This window comes from Physeter macrocephalus, chromosome 15, assembly GCF_002837175.3.
Source record: "Physeter macrocephalus isolate SW-GA chromosome 15, ASM283717v5, whole genome shotgun sequence".
Classification (NCBI taxonomy): domain Eukaryota; kingdom Metazoa; phylum Chordata; class Mammalia; order Artiodactyla; family Physeteridae; genus Physeter; species Physeter macrocephalus.
This window is the reverse complement of record NC_041228.1, coordinates 24,165,041-24,171,696: the sequence shown is the minus strand read 5'-3', so window position 1 is coordinate 24,171,696 and position 6,656 is coordinate 24,165,041.

Genomic DNA, 6,656 nt, shown 5'->3' with positions numbered 1-6,656 from the left:
CTCGTATTGACGTTGTTTGAATTAGAAAATTCTCCCTAGAGTGAAGTATTTTGAAATCATCCATATTCTCACTGATTTGATAGGTGAAATGATGGCTACCATATGCGATTTACAGTGTCTGTCTTCTCTTTGTTTGATTTCACTCCAACAACATTTTTTGTGCTTGCGTGAATTTTAGTTGTATAACAGAAATTCTGATTTACTCATTCCAGGTAATGTTTTATATCTCCACAAAGGCAGATTTTTTGAGGCAGCATATTGAAGGCGTTTGACAGTTATCTTCCCCTAACTCTTTCATTTGAAAGTTGGGGAGAAATTTGAAAAAAGTTTATATCATAATGATATTTAGGGATAAGAACAGATGCATGAGGTTAGTGAATGGTTCGTGCTTTTGACTGAGTCTTTCTTCACTCTCAGCGAGGACAGATTGCTTACTCCTCAGCCTCACAGCTCCTGTCCCGCTTAAGCAGATAGCAGCTGTAGGAGGGAGCAGTGCAATGGTATAAGGCAAAAAGAACTGAGGCTTTAAGTTTAGGGAAAGCTGGGTGTTCTTCTGCACTCATATCCATGCCTTCCTTTCCTTGAATGCCAACTATTTCTTGATCTGAACCTTCAAGATGGGTATATTCCTCTTAGTCTTTGAGTATTGAAAAACTATGTTTGAAAAAACTATTCAGTATCCCTTGGTACATTAATTACATCATTATTTCTGCTGATATGATATAAATATGTACCATTGTATCCCAGATCTTTTAAAAGCTGGATTCATTTGAAATTTAGTGATATGTATTAATACTATACAAAAATAATTTTATTAAATGTTTTTTATAGAATGGGTCTGAAATTTTAAAAAGTAAGATGTAAATTCTTTGAGAGTAGTACTTATTTAGAATTTGCTGCAAAAAGAAAGAAAAAGAGGATGTTTTTTAATCTTATGAGATTTGGAGCTTGATAAGCTCTCATAATAAAGCTTTTCCTTTAATCGCAGTCATGAAAATTGTCCTCCAGCCTTACAACTATAATACCCTCCAACTCACTCCACATACACAAAAAATGACCTCAAAGTTTTATCTGGCCTATAGTAACACCAAAATTAAATTCATAATGTTGTTCAGGAGAAATTATATCTAACACTTGGTGCTTTTATGGGTTGAAAATGTCTATTCATTGTCACTTTCAATATCTCAAATTTCATTTTGCAAATATTTTCTTCTGTCCATTTCTGATTTAATTACTATTGATTCTGACTGACTGACATATGTTGGCTTTATTATCTTTTTCCCACTCCAGAATTCTAGAGGAACAAAGTACGTTATGCTTATTCTTCTAAGGGAGTATATTTCTAATCACATTTGGTCCCAAAATACTTTATCTTGTTCATACTGTTTTGCCTTTCTACCCACTATTCCCTCTGACTGAAATAACTTCTCCTCTCATTTTTGCACCTTCTTAAGCCCCACCCCCCTTTTTTTCTAAAAAATCCTGCACAAATATGACCTTCTGTGAAAACACTATTGTCTTTACACCACTAGTGTGCTTTGAGTTTGCTTCTCTTAAAGCTCCCATCACAGTATATTGAGTAATGATTTGTTTACCTGTCTGAATCCTCTACTAGATTGAAGGCAGAGCTAAGATGATTTCAGCTCTCACAGTCCAATGCACTTAGCAGACATTCAAAAAATGTTTTGAAATATTATAAGAAAGAATAAGTAACTTGCTAAAAAAGAATTCATTTATTTTAAAGAATTAAGGATGAGAAGCAATCAACCACAGAAGCCAACAGTTTGTTGCTCTATTGGCTGTTTGAATTGAATGCCTGCACTTTTGGGGAGAAAAAAAACCTGCATGGTAGTGAAACACAATCTAAAGGCTTACCAACATGAAAATATGATATATTCTGGGACTATTCTGTGATCATGTCCTCAATATGATATCAATGAGGACAGCCACACAGACTGGATAAGGTTCTCTCTGACCCTTTTCTATGTCTGAGACCATACAATACTTCCCAGGCGGATGGAAAAAGGAACCAAATCATTCCTAAAATCCTCTCTTAATACACAAGTTCATTAAAGCCAGGCATGAATAATTATCAACTTTTCAAAGGATTCTGTGATCAATCTAAAACAGCATGCATAATAAGGGATGCACTTAAAAAGAAAATTGTCATTATAGAGTTATTAGAAATGGATGCTCTGGGTCATCTAAAGTAGAAACTTCCATTTCTTCAAACTTTTAACTTTCATGAAGTTTAAAAGTTTAATTAATCTTTTCTCATTATTACTTCTGATTTTTTCTTCCCTATTTCATTTTTCATTATAAATGGAGGAAGAAAAATGATACCAAAGATTAGGTAGTTTTTTGTTGTTTTGTTTTCTTTGTCTGAGCAATGGATAATTCACCTGGGGTTGTGAATCACATATGCTGAGAGAATTCAACTACCTATAAATTTATAGAGCCATTACTCTACTTAATATCACTTTTCCTCCATGAACTGAATCCTTCTCCCACATTCTCCCATAATTCTACAAACATTTATTGAATATCTACTACATGATAATCACTGTGCTATGTCATGTATCACTGGCAATGTTTTAGACAGAAGTTGTAGAAAACCCAAATATCTCTTTTTATATCTCAACCCATACTTGTTCTGAGAAAAAACTATTTGATAATAAGTCATTTTACTGATTGATGGGATTTGGAGAACCATAGAGAACTAATCAGTTAAAGTATGAGGAGAGAGTTTTCATCGTTGATGGACGGAGGTTAAATCAGAACAAAAATTCAAAGTGAAACCAAAGCGGGAGGGAAGCAAAAAAATATAGTGAAACATTTTAATATTGTTGAAGTATTACAAAAATAAATTAAAAAATGTATTTCTACTAATGAAAGCATACTATAGCTCAAATGTTATAAAAGTAAAAATAGTTATGTTTCTACACACACATCGATATTTCATATTTCTATACTTACCTATCTATAATTAGAGATAGACTTTTAGATAGATACACAGTCAGGTGTGCATTTGGAATTATTTTGATGAATCATCAGAATTATATGAAGGTTGATTTGTTTTATCCACTACTGGTTATGATTTCCCCTGAACTATCCAGGATTTCTTTTCTAATGCCTCTTAGGTATCTGTGATAAGTATTTACAAGAGGGATGACTTTTAATTAATATTAAATGATACATTATTGGATCAGAAAATAAATCTAATTACCTTTTTGTGTGATGTCACCCTTGACTTTGGCTTCATCATCCATGTGTGCTGTCACCTGGAGCACAACTTTTGGGAAAGACACATGGATTAGTAATAAGATTTATTTCAAAGCTGAGTTTTGAAATTTACTAGCAGTATAATTTAAAGAATAATCTGAAGATTTCAATTTCTTTTTAAGTAAATGCATGTGGAGACAATGAAATCTCACATAAATGATATGAGGATTATATAAAATAATATATACTCAAGCACTCTATAAATTGTATTATTAGCTATATATTTTATCTTATGCCTGTAGGTTTTCCATTTAAACTCTTTCACCAAAAGGAATGTTTCGTTCATTGTTATGAATGTAGGTGTCAGATGGAGACTTAGAAATGGAGATTTCAAACATATTTTGAATTCAGATATATCAAATTCTATGAAAATGGAATATTCAAGTATAAATATTAGTACATTTTAAAACTCCTAAAATCTGTTTTTTACCAACTTTGCAAATATTTGCCTCATTCCACATAAATGTAATATATCTTTGAATTCTCACACACAAGCAAAAGTACTCATGGATCATGGTGTTTAACTGCTACCATAACCAGAAGTTGAAGGGGACCATCAAGCCTAGGAAACAGATCCAGTTCTTCTTAGGTCTGATAACTAACTGGAGTTAAGTATCACCGTTGATGTTGTTTTACCCCTAGCCATTAGAAATAATCTTGGTTTGTACTTTCTCAGCAGAGATATTCATGAGAAAAGAGTTATTAATGCAAAAGAGTTACATTATTTTCTTTCACACGCGAAAGGAATGAGTAGGACAGTTTGCTGGCAGGTATGCCCGGACTTGGAAAGGTTCATGCTGGTGGGATAATGGAGAATTCAGGTTTGAAACAAAGTGGATAGTAAAAAGGGTTCAAGCTTTCACATGTCATCACAAAGCAGTTATTTTATATGTTCGCTTTCCACAATTCTTCTCCCCTATACTCCAGCTATTTTGGGTTGATAACAATTCACTGGAAAAACTCAGGGGTTTTGAAATTGTCTACAATACTCTTCTTCCATTTATATTTCCATCTGGTCAATGTCTATTTTTGTTTGTTTGTTTTTATTTCAACATTTTATTTACATAACAGTAGGTATTGCATTTGCAATGGTATTTATGACACTAGATTTCCATGGTGTCTTACTTATAAATAACATGTAATATTTTAAATGCATGCTATATGTAAATTTAAATTGGAAATGACAATAGGTAATCTTTGTACCATTTCTGGTATTACAAAATTTATCCCACTTTAAAACTATCCATTAGGTTTTGACTTATCATTTTTTAAATAAAAATATTGTATCTAAGTAATCATGAACTTTATTTTACCAAGTTTTCAGAAGGTCAGAATGTAATAAATAGGTGAAATGACTTACCCTAATTGTGTCTGACTGTTGGATTGTGAAATTTTTGTTTCATAAACATATTTTTATGCAATTTTATCATTCAATATGTATGGATTCTTCAGACTATGAAATTCTTGCTCACAGCACTGTTTGCTTTAGTCCACCAAATATTATCAGCCTTTGCTGGAGTGTTTCACTTGTTCTCTAGGTACTGATTTTTCCCTTTACTAGCACTCAATTTATGCCAAAAATTTAATGCTTTGAAATCAATGCATTAAGATATGCAGGTAAAATTTAAACTTTCTCAGCATTTTAAGTATCTCCTTACCATTTTTGCAATAAAATAAAGTTTCTCCTGAAAAAATTTACTGAAAGTTTAAAGGGAAGAAATACAATAGAAAGATGCAGAAAGAATAGTATATCAATAAATTCCTCACAAGCAGCAGTGATGAAAACAATAATAGTGCCAATTGCATAGTAAAAAGGAAAAGCACGGAGAAGGTCAAGAACACAGCTTGCTTTTACTCTTGGCTGGTAATTTTCCATTAGTCTCCCCTACACACCATTGCCTTCAGCATACTTAAGAGCTGGGTTATTCGAGGTATTGTAGTTGGTCATACATTCTGAACAAGACTGCTGTGCATTGAATAAGGCATTAGATCAGACTTTGACTGTGAGGGCAAACTTTCTGATTATGTTCACCCATTCATTTGACAAATATTTTTGTGTCTACTGTGTGCTGAGGACACAATTGTGAACCACAGTGTTTCTGTCCTCAAGGAAACTTCTGCATGAGGGTGATTGCTTTTACTGACTATTACTGGCTTTATCTTGCTCCTATAGCATTAATGAGATGGCTTTCTGGCCAGATGAAGGGATCCTCTGTTTCAACCAAGCTAATCAGTCTAAAGGGACTTAGACCTTGGCATCATGACAGCTTTTCTTGTTGGAAGAGGTTTTGTATTGTTTGTTTGTTTTCATATCTGTGAAACTCCACAGGGGTATTTACAAATTTTAGTGGCTTGGGTAATCACACAGGAAACGTTAAAAATGCAAATATCCAAGACTCACCTTTGGAGATTTTGATTTAGTAAGTCAAGGCTGATGCTCAGAAACCTGGACCTTTAACTAACTTGTACCTCAGGTATAATCCATATTTTAGAAAAAAATCTTAATTTCAGATTATGGAGTTTGTGTAGGTTTTAAAAATATTTCTGAGTTTAACAGAGCTGGAGGAATCAGGCTCCCAGGCTTCAGACTATACTACAAAGCTACAGTAATTAAGACAGTATGGTACTGGAATAAACACAGAAATATAGATCAATGGAACAGGAGAGAAAACCCAGAGATAAACCCATGCACATATACTCAACTTATTTTTGATAAAAGAGGCAAGAATATACAATGGAGGAAAGACAGCCTCTTCAGTAAGTGGTGCTGGGAAAACTGGACAGCTATATGTAAAAGAAGGAAATTAGAACACTCCCTAACACCATACACAAAATAACTCAAAATGGATTAAAGACCTAAATGTAAGACCAGACACTCTAAAACTCTTAGAGGAAAACATAGGCAGAACACTCCATGACATAAATCACAGCAAGATCCTTTTTGACCCACCTCCTAGAGAAATGGAAATAAAAACAAAAATAAACAAATGGGACCTAATGAAACTTAAAAGCTTTTGCACAGCAAAGGAAACCATAAACAAGACGAAAAGACAACCCTCAGAATGGGAGAAAATATTTGCAAACGAAACAACTGACAAAGGATTAATATCCAAAATTTATAAGCAACTCATGCAGCTCAATAACAAAAAAACAAACAACCCAATCCAAAAATGGGCAGAAGAACTAAATAGACATTTCTCCAAAGAAGATATACAGATCGCCAACAAACACATGAAAGAATGCTCAACATCATTAATCATTAGAGAAATGCAAATCAAAACGACAATGAGATATCATCTCACACCGGTCAGATTGGCCATCATCAAAAACTCTAGAAACAATAAATGCTGGAGAGGGTGTGGAGAAAAGGGAAC